A 10,000-nucleotide genomic window follows, 5' to 3' on the forward strand; every position below is an offset into this window, starting at 1 on the left:
CTGCAAGGTCTAGCTGACTAGATGCTTAAAAGTACAAAACTCACTAGGCCCAGAGCCTACGGCCACACCACACTGATTGCGCCCGATCTCGTCTGATCTCGGAAGCTAAGCAGTGTCGGGCCTAGTTAGTACCTGGATGGGAGACCACCTGGGAATACCAGGTGCTGTAGGCTTTTTTGTGCTCCAAGTTCAGGAAGTGAGCCATTTCACAATTGCCTTTCAAAACTGCAAGGTCTAGCCGACTAGATGCTTAAAAGTACAAACTCACTAGGCCCAGAGCCTACGGCCACACCACACTGAATGCGCCCGATCTCGGAAGCTAAGCAGGGTCGGGCCTAGTTAGTACCTGGATGGGAGACTGCCTGGGAATACCAGGTGCTGTAGGCTTTTTTTGTGCTCCATGATTAGTAATTGCGCAACTTCTCAATTATTTTTCAAATTTGGTATGTTTCCAAAATAATTGTATCCCGTTTTATAGCGGAAATGTTGGACAACATCATGAGGGCTGGAGCTACCTTTTTACATAGAATTAGCATACAGGTAGTGTGTTCATGGGTAATAAATCAACTTTCACATGTAATGCAGTACAGAGAATATTGAGTCCTTCAAGAGGCATGAAAGAAAACCATTATTGTGTTGATTGTTCTCTCCACCTCCCTGCAACAGACACAGGATGGATGAATTAAAGTTATCCTACCAGACATAGGAGTCCTGAATGGGCCCACCAGTCTTATATATCTCGCCTGATCGAGCCTGATCGAGCGATGAGCGTGGTATCATGTTGCAAGTGGCTGCATGGCTTAGCTTACTAAATGCAAATGCATAAGAGTAATATTCTTAGCATTCCTAGAGCCTACGGCCACACCACACTGAATGCACCCGATCTCGACTGATCTCGGAAGTTAAGCAGTGTCAGGCCTAGTTAGTACCTGGATGGGAGACCGCCTGGGAATACCAGGTGCTGTAGGCTTTTTTGTGCTCCAAGTTCAGGAAGTGAGCCCTTTCTCAATTGCCTTTTAAAACTGCAAGGTCTAGCCGACTAGATGCTTAAAAGTACAAAACTCACTAGGCCCAGAGCCTACGGCCACACCACACTGAATGTGCCTGATCTCGTCTGATCTCAGAAGCTAAGCAGTGTCGGGCCTAGTTAGTACCTGGATGGAAGACCGCCTGGGAATACCAGGTGCTGTAGGCTTTTTTGTACTCCAAGTTCAGGAAGTGAGCCATTTCTCAATTGCCTTTCAAAACTGCAAGGTCTAGCCGACTAGATGCTTAAAAGTACAAAACTCACAAGAACCAGAGCCTACGGCCACACCACACTGATTGCGCCCGATCTCGTCTGATCTCGGAAGCTAAGCAGTGTCCGGCCTAGATAGTACCTGGATGGGAGACCACCTGGGAATACCAGGTGCTGTAGGCTTTTTTGTGCTCCAAGTTCAGGAAGTGAGCCATTTCACAATTGCCTTTCAAAACTGCAAGGTCTAGCCGACTAGATGCTTAAAAGTACAAAACTCACTAGGCCCAGAGCCTACGGCCACACCACACTGAATGTGCCCGATCTCGGAAGCTAAGCAGGGTCAGGCCTAGTTAGTACCTGGATGGGAGACTGCCTGGGAATACCAGGTGCTGTAGGCTTTTTTGTGCTCCATGATTAGTAATTGCGCAACTTCTCAATTATTTTTCAAATTTGGTATGTTTCCAAAATAATTGTATCCCGTTTTATAGCGGAAATGTTGGACAACATCATGAGGGCTGGAGCTACCTTTTTACATAGAATTAGCATACAGGTAGTGTGTTCATGGGTAATAAATCGACTTTCACATGTAATGCAGTACAGAGAATATTGAGTCCTTCAAGAGGCATGAAAGAAAACCATTATTGTGTTGATTGTTCTCTCCACCTCCCTGCAACAGACACAGGATGGATGAATTAAAGTTATCCTACCAGACATAGGAGTCCTGAATGGGCCCACCAGTCTTATATATCTCGCCTGATCGAGCCTGATCGAGCGATGAGCGTGGTATCATGTTGCAAGTGGCTGCATGGCTTAGCTTACTAAATGCAAATGCATAAGAGTAATATTCTTAGCATTCCTAGAGCCTACGGCCACACCACACTGAATGCACCCGATCTCGTCTGATCTCGGAAGTTAAGCAGTGTCAGGCCTAGTTAGTACCTGGATGGGAGACCGCCTGGGAATACCAGGTGCTGTAGGCTTTTTTGTGCTCCAAGTTCAGGAAGTGAGCCCTTTCTCAATTGCCTTTTAAAACTGCAAGGTCTAGCCGACTAGATGCTTAAAAGTACAAAACTCACTAGGCCCAGAGCCTACCGCCACACCACACTGAATGTGCCTGATCTCGTCTGATCTCAGAAGCTAAGCAGTGTCGGGCCTAGTTAGTACCTGGATGGAAGACCGCCTGGGAATACCAGGTGCTGTAGGCTTTTTTGTACTCCAAGTTCAGGAAGTGAGCCATTTCTCAATTGCCTTTCAAAACTGCAAGGTCTAGCCGACTAGATGCTTAAAAGTACAAAACTCACAAGAACCAGAGCCTACGGCCACACCACACTGAATGCGCCCGATCTCGTCTGATCTCGGAAGCTAAGCAGTGTCGGGCCTCGTTAGTACCTGGATGGGAGACCGCCTGGGAATACCAGGTGCTGTAGGCTTTTTTGTGCTCCAAGTTCAGGAAGTGAGCCATTTCTCAATTGCCTTTCAAAACTGCAAGGTCTAGCTGACTAGATGCTTAAAAGTACAAAACTCACTAGGCCCAGAGCCTACGGCCACACCACACTGATTGCGCCCGATCTCGTCTGATCTCGGAAGCTAAGCAGTGTCGGGCCTAGTTAGTACCTGGATGGGAGACCACCTGGGAATACCAGGTGCTGTAGGCTTTTTTGTGCTCCAAGTTCAGGAAGTGAGCCATTTCACAATTGCCTTTCAAAACTGCAAGGTCTAGCCGACTAGATGCTTAAAAGTACAAAACTCACTAGGCCCAGAGCCTACGGCCACACCACACTGAATGTGCCCGATCTCGGAAGCTAAGCAGGGTCAGGCCTAGTTAGTACCTGGATGGGAGACTGCCTGGGAATACCAGGTGCTGTAGGCTTTTTTGTGCTCCATGATTAGTAATTGCGCAACTTCTCAATTATTTTTCAAATTTGGTATGTTTCCAAAATAATTGTATCCCGTTTTATAGCGGAAATGTTGGACAACATCATGAGGGCTGGAGCTACCTTTTTACATAGAATTAGCATACAGGTAGTGTGTTCATGGGTAATAAATCGACTTTCACATGTAATGCAGTACAGAGAATATTGAGTCCTTCAAGAGGCATGAAAGAAAACCATTATTGTGTTGATTGTTCTCTCCACCTCCCTGCAACAGACACAGGATGGATGAATTAAAGTTATCCTACCAGACATAAGAGTCCTGAATGGGCCCACCAGTCTTATATATCTCGCCTGATCGAGCCTGATCGAGCGATGAGCGTGGTATCATGTTGCAAGTGGCTGCATGGCTTAGCTTACTAAATGCAAATGCATAAGAGTAATATTCTTAGCATTCCTAGAGCCTACGGCCACACCACACTGAATGCACCCGATCTCGTCTGATCTCGGAAGTTAAGCAGTGTCAGGCCTAGTTAGTACCTGGATGGGAGACCGCCTGGGAATACCAGGTGCTGTAGGCTTTTTTGTGCTCCAAGTTCAGGAAGTGAGCCCTTTCACAATTGCCTTTTAAAACTGCAAGGTCTAGCCGACTAGATGCTTAAAAGTACAACACTCACTAGGCCCAGAGCCTACGGCCACACCACACTGAATGCGCCTGATCTCGTCTGATCTCAGAAGCTAAGCAGTGTCGGGCCTAGTTAGTACCTGGATGGGAGACCGCCTGGGAATACCAGGTGCTGTAGGCTTTTTTGTACTCCAAGTTCAGGAAGTGAGCCATTTCTCAATTGCCTTTCAAAACTGCAAGGTCTAGCCGACTAGATGCTTAAAAGTACAAAACTCACTAGGCCCAGAGCCTACGGCCACACCACACTGAATGCGCCCGATCTCGTCTGATCTCGGAAGCTAAGCAGTGTCGGGCCTAGTTAGTACCTGGATGGGAGACCACCTGGGAATACCAGGTGCTGTAGGCTTTTTTGTGCTCCAAGTTCAGGAAGTGAGCCATTTCACAATTGCCTTTCAAAACTGCAAGGTCTAGCTGACTAGATGCTTAAAAGTACAAACTCACTAGGCCCAGAGCCTACGGCCACACCACACTGAATGCGCCCGATCTCGGAAGCTAAGCAGGGTCGGGCCTAGTTAGTACCTGGATGGGAGACTGCCTGGGAATACCAGGTGCTGTAGGCTTTTTTTGTGTTCCATGATTAGTAATTGCGCAACTTCTCAATTATTTTTCAAATTTGGTATGTTTCCAAAATAATTGTATCCCGTTTTATAGCGGAAATGTTGGACAACATCATGAGGGCTGGAGCTACCTTTTTACATAGAATTAGCATACAGGTAGTGTGTTCATGGGTAATAAATCGACTTTCACATGTAATGCAGTACAGAGAATATTGAGTCCTTCAAGAGGCATGAAAGAAAACCATTATTGTGTTGATTGTTCTCTCCACCTCCCTGCAACAGACACAGGATGGATGAATTAAAGTTATCCTACCAGACACAGGAGTCCTGAATGGGCCCACCAGTCTTATATATCTCGCCTGATCGAGCCTGATCGAGCGATGAGCGTGGTATCATGTTGCAAGTGGCTGCATGGCTTAGCTTACTAAATGCAAATGCATAAGAGTAATATTCTTAGCATTCCTAGAGCCTACGGCCACACCACACTGAATGCACCCGATCTCGTCTGATCTCGGAAGTTAAGCAGTGTCAGGCCTAGTTAGTACCTGGATGGGAGACTGCCTGGGAATACCAGGTGCTGTAGGCTTTTTTTGTGCTCCATGATTAGTAATTGCGCAACTTCTCAATTATTTTTCAAATTTGGTATGTTTCCAAAATAATTGTATCCCGTTTTATAGCGGAAATGTTGGACAACATCATGAGGGCTGGAGCTACCTTTTTACATAGAATTAGCATACAGGTAGTATGTTCATGGGTAATAAATCGACTTTCACATGTAATGCAGTACAGAGAATATTGAGTCCTTCAAGAGGCATGAAAGAAAACCATTATTGTGTTGATTGTTCTCTCCACCTCCCTGCAACAGACACAGGATGGATGAATTAAAGTTATCCTACCAGACATAGGAGTCCTGAATGGGCCCACCAGTCTTATATATCTCGCCTGATCGAGCCTGATCGAGCGATGAGCGTGGTATCATGTTGCAAGTGGCTGCATGGCTTAGCTTACTAAATGCAAATGCATAAGAGTAATATTCTTAGCATTCCTAGAGCCTACGGCCACACCACACTGAATGCACCCGATCTCGACTGATCTCGGAAGTTAAGCAGTGTCAGGCCTAGTTAGTACCTGGATGGGAGACCGCCTGGGAATACCAGGTGCTGTAGGCTTTATTGTGCTCCAAGTTCAGGAAGTGAGCCCTTTCTCAATTGCCTTTTAAAACTGCAAGGTCTAGCCGACTAGATGCTTAAAAGTACAAAACTCACTAGGCCCAGAGCCTACGGCCACACCACACTGAATGTGCCTGATCTCGTCTAATCTCAGAAGCTAAGCAGTGTCGGGCCTAGTTAGTACCTGGATGGAAGACCGCCTGGGAATACCAGGTGCTGTAGGCTTTTTTGTACTCCAAGTTCAGGAAGTGAGCCATTTCTCAATTGCCTTTCAAAACTGCAAGGTCTAGCCGACTAGATGCTTAAAAGTACAAAACTCACAAGAACCAGAGCCTACGGCCACAGCACACTGAATGCGCCCGATCTTGTCTGATCTCGGAAGCTAAGCAGTGTCGGGCCTCGTTAGTACCTGGATGGGAGACCGCCTGGGAATACCAGGTGCTGTAGGCTTTTTTGTGCTCCAAGTTCAGGAAGTGAGCCATTTCTCAATTGCCTTTCAAAACTGCAAGGTCTAGCTGACTAGATGCTTAAAAGTACAAAACTCACTAGGCCCAGAGCCTACGGCCACACCACACTGATTGCGCCCGATCTCGTCTGATCTCGGAAGCTAAGCAGTGTCGGGCCTAGTTAGTACCTGGATGGGAGACCACCTGGGAATACCAGGTGCTGTAGGCTTTTTTGTGCTCCAAGTTCAGGAAGTGAGCCATTTCTCAATTGCCTTTCAAAACTGCAAGGTCTAGCCGACTAGATGCTTAAAAGTACAAAACTCACTAGGCCCAGAGCCTACGGCCACACCACACTGAATGCGCCCGATCTCGGAAGCTAAGCAGTGTCGGGCCTAGTTAGTACCTGGATGGGAGACCACCTGGGAATACCAGGTGCTGTAGGCTTTTTTGTGCTCCAAGTTCAGGAAGTGAGCCATTTCACAATTGCCTTTCAAAACTGCAAGGTCTAGCTGACTAGATGCTTAAAAGTACAAACTCACTAGGCCCAGAGCCTACGGCCACACCACACTGAATGCGCCCGATCTCGGAAGCTAAGCAGGGTCGGGCCTAGTTAGTACCTGGATGGGAGACTGCCTGGGAATACCAGGTGCTGTAGGCTTTTTTTGTGTTCCATGATTAGTAATTGCGCAACTTCTCAATTATTTTTCAAATTTGGTATGTTTCCAAAATAATTGTATCCCGTTTTATAGCGGAAATGTTGGACAACATCATGAGGGCTGGAGCTACCTTTTTACATAGAATTAGCATACAGGTAGTGTGTTCATGGGTAATAAATCGACTTTCACATGTAATGCAGTACAGAGAATATTGAGTCCTTCAAGAGGCATGAAAGAAAACCATTATTGTGTTGATTGTTCTCTCCACCTCCCTGCAACAGACACAGGATGGATGAATTAAAGTTATCCTACCAGACACAGGAGTCCTGAATGGGCCCACCAGTCTTATATATCTCGCCTGATCGAGCCTGATCGAGCGATGAGCGTGGTATCATGTTGCAAGTGGCTGCATGGCTTAGCTTACTAAATGCAAATGCATAAGAGTAATATTCTTAGCATTCCTAGAGCCTACGGCCACACCACACTGAATGCACCCGATCTCGTCTGATCTCGGAAGTTAAGCAGTGTCAGGCCTAGTTAGTACCTGGATGGGAGACTGCCTGGGAATACCAGGTGCTGTAGGCTTTTTTTGTGCTCCATGATTAGTAATTGCGCAACTTCTCAATTATTTTTCAAATTTGGTATGTTTCCAAAATAATTGTATCCCGTTTTATAGCGGAAATGTTGGACAACATCATGAGGGCTGGAGCTACCTTTTTACATAGAATTAGCATACAGGTAGTGTGTTCATGGGTAATAAATCGACTTTCACATGTAATGCAGTACAGAGAATATTGAGTCCTTCAAGAGGCATGAAAGAAAACCATTATTGTGTTGATTGTTCTCTCCACCTCCCTGCAACAGACACAGGATGGATGAATTAAAGTTATCCTACCAGACATAGGAGTCCTGAATGGGCCCACCAGTCTTATATATCTCGCCTGATCGAGCCTGATCGAGCGATGAGCGTGGTATCATGTTGCAAGTGGCTGCATGGCTTAGCTTACTAAATGCAAATGCATAAGAGTAATATTCTTAGCATACCTAGAGCCTACGGCCACACCACACTGAATGCACCCGATCTCGTCTGATCTCGGAAGTTAAGCAGTGTCAGGCCTAATTAGTACCTGGATGGGAGACCGCCTGGGAATACCAGGTGCTGTAGGCTTTTTTGTGCTCCAAGTTCAGGAAGTGAGCCCTTTCTCAATTGCCTTTTAAAACTGCAAGGTCTAGCCGACTAGATGCTTAAAAGTACAAAACTCACAAGAACCAGAGCCTACGGCCACACCACACTGAATGCGCCCGATCTCGTCTGATCTCGGAAGCTAAGCAGTGTCGGGCCTCGTTAGTACCTGGATGGGAGACCGCCTGGGAATACCAGGTGCTGTAGGCTTTTTTGTGCTCCAAGTTCAGGAAGTGAGCCATTTCTCAATTGCCTTTCAAAACTGCAAGGTCTAGCTGACTAGATGCTTAAAAGTACAAAACTCACTAGGCCCAGAGCCTACGGCCACAACACACTGATTGCGCCCGATCTCGTCTGATCTCGGAAGCTAAGCAGTGTCGGGCCTAGTTAGTACCTGGATGGGAGACCACCTGGGAATACCAGGTGCTGTAGGCTTTTTTGTGCTCCAAGTTCAGGAAGTGAGCCATTTCACAATTGCCTTTCAAAACTGCAAGGTCTAGCCGACTAGATGCTTAAAAGTACAAAACTCACTAGGCCCAGAGCCTACGGCCACACCACACTGAATGCGCCCGATCTCGGAAGCTAAGCAGGGTCAGGCCTCGTTAGTACCTGGATGGGAGACTGCCTGGGAATACCAGGTGCTGTAGGCTTTTTTGTGCTCCATGATTAGTAATTGCGCAACTTCTCAATTATTTTTCAAATTTGGTATGTTTCCAAAATAATTGTATCCCGTTTTATAGCGGAAATGTTGGACAACATCATGAGGGCTGGAGCTACCTTTTTACATAGAATTAGCATACAGGTAGTGTGTTCATGGGTAATAAATCGACTTTCACATGTAATGCAGTACAGAGAATATTGAGTCCTTCAAGAGGCATGAAAGAAAACCATTATTGTGTTGATTGTTCTCTCCACCTCCCTGCAACAGACACAGGATGGATGAATTAAAGTTATCCTACCAGACATAGGAGTCCTGAATGGGCCCACCAGTCTTATATATCTCGCCTGATCGAGCCTGATCGAGCGATGAGCGTGGTATCATGTTGCAAGTGGCTGCATGGCTTAGCTTACTAAATGCAAATGCATAAGAGTAATATTCTTAGCATTCCTAGAGCCTACGGCCACACCACACTGAATGCACCCGATCTCGACTGATCTCGGAAGTTAAGCAGTGTCAGGCCTAGTTAGTACCTGGATGGGAGACCGCCTGGGAATACCAGGTGCTGTAGGCTTTTTTGTGCTCCAAGTTCAGGAAGTGAGCCCTTTCTCAATTGCCTTTTAAAACTGCAAGGTCTAGCCGACTAGATGCTTAAAAGTACAAAACTCACTAGGCCCAGAGCCTACGGCCACACCACACTGAATGTGCCTGATCTCGTCTGATCTCAGAAGCTAAGCAGTGTCGGGCCTAGTTAGTACCTGGATGGAAGACCGCCTGGGAATACCAGGTGCTGTAGGCTTTTTTGTACTCCAAGTTCAGGAAGTGAGCCATTTCTCAATTGCCTTTCAAAACTGCAAGGTCTAGCCGACTAGATGCTTAAAAGTACAAAACTCACAAGAACCAGAGCCTACGGCCACAGCACACTGAATGCGCCCGATCTTGTCTGATCTCGGAAGCTAAGCAGTGTCGGGCCTCGTTAGTACCTGGATGGGAGACCGCCTGGGAATACCAGGTGCTGTAGGCTTTTTTGTGCTCCAAGTTCAGGAAGTGAGCCATTTCTCAATTGCCTTTCAAAACTGCAAGGTCTAGCTGACTAGATGCTTAAAAGTACAAAACTCACTAGGCCCAGAGCCTACGGCCACACCACACTGATTGCGCCCGATCTCGTCTGATCTCGGAAGCTAAGCAGTGTCGGGCCTAGTTAGTACCTGGATGGGAGACCACCTGGGAATACCAGGTGCTGTAGGCTTTTTTGTGCTCCAAGTTCAGGAAGTGAGCCATTTCTCAATTGCCTTTCAAAACTGCAAGGTCTAGCCGACTAGATGCTTAAAAGTACAAAACTCACTAGGCCCAGAGCCTACGGCCACACCACACTGAATGCGCCCGATCTCGTCTGATCTCGGAAGCTAAGCAGTGTCGGGCCTAGTTAGTACCTGGATGGGAGACCACCTGGGAATACCAGGTGCTGTAGGCTTTTTTGTGCTCCAAGTTCAGGAAGTGAGCCATTTCACAATTGCCTTTCAAAACTGCAAGGTCTA

General features: G+C 46.7%; 25 non-coding genes and 7 pseudogenes across 25 annotated transcripts; all 32 read left to right on the forward strand.

Annotated features, from left to right (window-relative positions):
- The first annotated feature begins 54 nt into the window (after positions 1-54).
- On the forward strand, positions 55-173 carry LOC138547465 (5S ribosomal RNA). The gene has a single exon (XR_011291304.1). It is a non-coding gene; the product is annotated as a 5S ribosomal RNA (ribosomal RNA).
- A 105-nt stretch (positions 174-278) lies between these two features.
- LOC138543264 (5S ribosomal RNA) lies at positions 279-387 on the forward strand (annotated as a pseudogene).
- A 464-nt stretch (positions 388-851) lies between these two features.
- Positions 852-970, forward strand: LOC138538191 (5S ribosomal RNA). The gene has a single exon (XR_011286300.1). It is a non-coding gene; the product is annotated as a 5S ribosomal RNA (ribosomal RNA).
- Positions 971-1,076: 106 nt separating this feature from the next.
- LOC138539430 (5S ribosomal RNA) lies at positions 1,077-1,195 on the forward strand. The gene has a single exon (XR_011287497.1). It is a non-coding gene; the product is annotated as a 5S ribosomal RNA (ribosomal RNA).
- Positions 1,196-1,301: 106 nt separating this feature from the next.
- LOC138541423 (5S ribosomal RNA) lies at positions 1,302-1,420 on the forward strand. The gene has a single exon (XR_011289430.1). It is a non-coding gene; the product is annotated as a 5S ribosomal RNA (ribosomal RNA).
- A 106-nt stretch (positions 1,421-1,526) lies between these two features.
- On the forward strand, positions 1,527-1,635 carry LOC138545930 (5S ribosomal RNA; annotated as a pseudogene).
- A 463-nt stretch (positions 1,636-2,098) lies between these two features.
- On the forward strand, positions 2,099-2,217 carry LOC138548677 (5S ribosomal RNA). The gene has a single exon (XR_011292469.1). It is a non-coding gene; the product is annotated as a 5S ribosomal RNA (ribosomal RNA).
- Positions 2,218-2,323: 106 nt separating this feature from the next.
- Positions 2,324-2,442, forward strand: LOC138542316 (5S ribosomal RNA). Its single transcript, XR_011290302.1, has one exon. It is a non-coding gene; the product is annotated as a 5S ribosomal RNA (ribosomal RNA).
- Positions 2,443-2,548: 106 nt separating this feature from the next.
- Positions 2,549-2,667, forward strand: LOC138549729 (5S ribosomal RNA). The gene has a single exon (XR_011293503.1). It is a non-coding gene; the product is annotated as a 5S ribosomal RNA (ribosomal RNA).
- Positions 2,668-2,773: 106 nt separating this feature from the next.
- On the forward strand, positions 2,774-2,892 carry LOC138547466 (5S ribosomal RNA). The gene has a single exon (XR_011291305.1). It is a non-coding gene; the product is annotated as a 5S ribosomal RNA (ribosomal RNA).
- Positions 2,893-2,998: 106 nt separating this feature from the next.
- On the forward strand, positions 2,999-3,107 carry LOC138545931 (5S ribosomal RNA; annotated as a pseudogene).
- A 463-nt stretch (positions 3,108-3,570) lies between these two features.
- On the forward strand, positions 3,571-3,689 carry LOC138548678 (5S ribosomal RNA). Its single transcript, XR_011292470.1, has one exon. It is a non-coding gene; the product is annotated as a 5S ribosomal RNA (ribosomal RNA).
- Positions 3,690-3,795: 106 nt separating this feature from the next.
- Positions 3,796-3,914, forward strand: LOC138538793 (5S ribosomal RNA). Its single transcript, XR_011286880.1, has one exon. It is a non-coding gene; the product is annotated as a 5S ribosomal RNA (ribosomal RNA).
- Positions 3,915-4,020: 106 nt separating this feature from the next.
- Positions 4,021-4,139, forward strand: LOC138544390 (5S ribosomal RNA). The gene has a single exon (XR_011290707.1). It is a non-coding gene; the product is annotated as a 5S ribosomal RNA (ribosomal RNA).
- A 105-nt stretch (positions 4,140-4,244) lies between these two features.
- On the forward strand, positions 4,245-4,353 carry LOC138543265 (5S ribosomal RNA; annotated as a pseudogene).
- Positions 4,354-4,817: 464 nt separating this feature from the next.
- Positions 4,818-4,936, forward strand: LOC138537495 (5S ribosomal RNA). The gene has a single exon (XR_011285628.1). It is a non-coding gene; the product is annotated as a 5S ribosomal RNA (ribosomal RNA).
- Positions 4,937-5,400: 464 nt separating this feature from the next.
- LOC138538192 (5S ribosomal RNA) lies at positions 5,401-5,519 on the forward strand. The gene has a single exon (XR_011286301.1). It is a non-coding gene; the product is annotated as a 5S ribosomal RNA (ribosomal RNA).
- Positions 5,520-5,625: 106 nt separating this feature from the next.
- On the forward strand, positions 5,626-5,744 carry LOC138542367 (5S ribosomal RNA). Its single transcript, XR_011290350.1, has one exon. It is a non-coding gene; the product is annotated as a 5S ribosomal RNA (ribosomal RNA).
- Positions 5,745-5,850: 106 nt separating this feature from the next.
- Positions 5,851-5,969, forward strand: LOC138542479 (5S ribosomal RNA). Its single transcript, XR_011290459.1, has one exon. It is a non-coding gene; the product is annotated as a 5S ribosomal RNA (ribosomal RNA).
- A 106-nt stretch (positions 5,970-6,075) lies between these two features.
- Positions 6,076-6,194, forward strand: LOC138547467 (5S ribosomal RNA). The gene has a single exon (XR_011291306.1). It is a non-coding gene; the product is annotated as a 5S ribosomal RNA (ribosomal RNA).
- A 106-nt stretch (positions 6,195-6,300) lies between these two features.
- Positions 6,301-6,409, forward strand: LOC138542635 (5S ribosomal RNA; annotated as a pseudogene).
- Positions 6,410-6,514: 105 nt separating this feature from the next.
- Positions 6,515-6,623, forward strand: LOC138543266 (5S ribosomal RNA; annotated as a pseudogene).
- Positions 6,624-7,087: 464 nt separating this feature from the next.
- LOC138537496 (5S ribosomal RNA) lies at positions 7,088-7,206 on the forward strand. Its single transcript, XR_011285629.1, has one exon. It is a non-coding gene; the product is annotated as a 5S ribosomal RNA (ribosomal RNA).
- Positions 7,207-7,670: 464 nt separating this feature from the next.
- On the forward strand, positions 7,671-7,789 carry LOC138549654 (5S ribosomal RNA). The gene has a single exon (XR_011293430.1). It is a non-coding gene; the product is annotated as a 5S ribosomal RNA (ribosomal RNA).
- A 106-nt stretch (positions 7,790-7,895) lies between these two features.
- LOC138549730 (5S ribosomal RNA) lies at positions 7,896-8,014 on the forward strand. Its single transcript, XR_011293504.1, has one exon. It is a non-coding gene; the product is annotated as a 5S ribosomal RNA (ribosomal RNA).
- Positions 8,015-8,120: 106 nt separating this feature from the next.
- On the forward strand, positions 8,121-8,239 carry LOC138541052 (5S ribosomal RNA). The gene has a single exon (XR_011289070.1). It is a non-coding gene; the product is annotated as a 5S ribosomal RNA (ribosomal RNA).
- A 106-nt stretch (positions 8,240-8,345) lies between these two features.
- Positions 8,346-8,454, forward strand: LOC138546676 (5S ribosomal RNA; annotated as a pseudogene).
- Positions 8,455-8,917: 463 nt separating this feature from the next.
- Positions 8,918-9,036, forward strand: LOC138538193 (5S ribosomal RNA). The gene has a single exon (XR_011286302.1). It is a non-coding gene; the product is annotated as a 5S ribosomal RNA (ribosomal RNA).
- A 106-nt stretch (positions 9,037-9,142) lies between these two features.
- On the forward strand, positions 9,143-9,261 carry LOC138539431 (5S ribosomal RNA). Its single transcript, XR_011287498.1, has one exon. It is a non-coding gene; the product is annotated as a 5S ribosomal RNA (ribosomal RNA).
- A 106-nt stretch (positions 9,262-9,367) lies between these two features.
- Positions 9,368-9,486, forward strand: LOC138542480 (5S ribosomal RNA). The gene has a single exon (XR_011290460.1). It is a non-coding gene; the product is annotated as a 5S ribosomal RNA (ribosomal RNA).
- A 106-nt stretch (positions 9,487-9,592) lies between these two features.
- On the forward strand, positions 9,593-9,711 carry LOC138547468 (5S ribosomal RNA). Its single transcript, XR_011291307.1, has one exon. It is a non-coding gene; the product is annotated as a 5S ribosomal RNA (ribosomal RNA).
- A 106-nt stretch (positions 9,712-9,817) lies between these two features.
- LOC138544505 (5S ribosomal RNA) lies at positions 9,818-9,936 on the forward strand. Its single transcript, XR_011290719.1, has one exon. It is a non-coding gene; the product is annotated as a 5S ribosomal RNA (ribosomal RNA).
- The last annotated feature ends 64 nt before the right edge of the window (positions 9,937-10,000 follow it).

Source organism: Ambystoma mexicanum, unplaced genomic scaffold (genome assembly GCF_040938575.1).
Source record: "Ambystoma mexicanum isolate Mex_15411 unplaced genomic scaffold, UKY_AmexF1_1 Mex_scaf10, whole genome shotgun sequence".
NCBI classification, from domain to species: Eukaryota; Metazoa; Chordata; class Amphibia; order Caudata; family Ambystomatidae; genus Ambystoma; species Ambystoma mexicanum.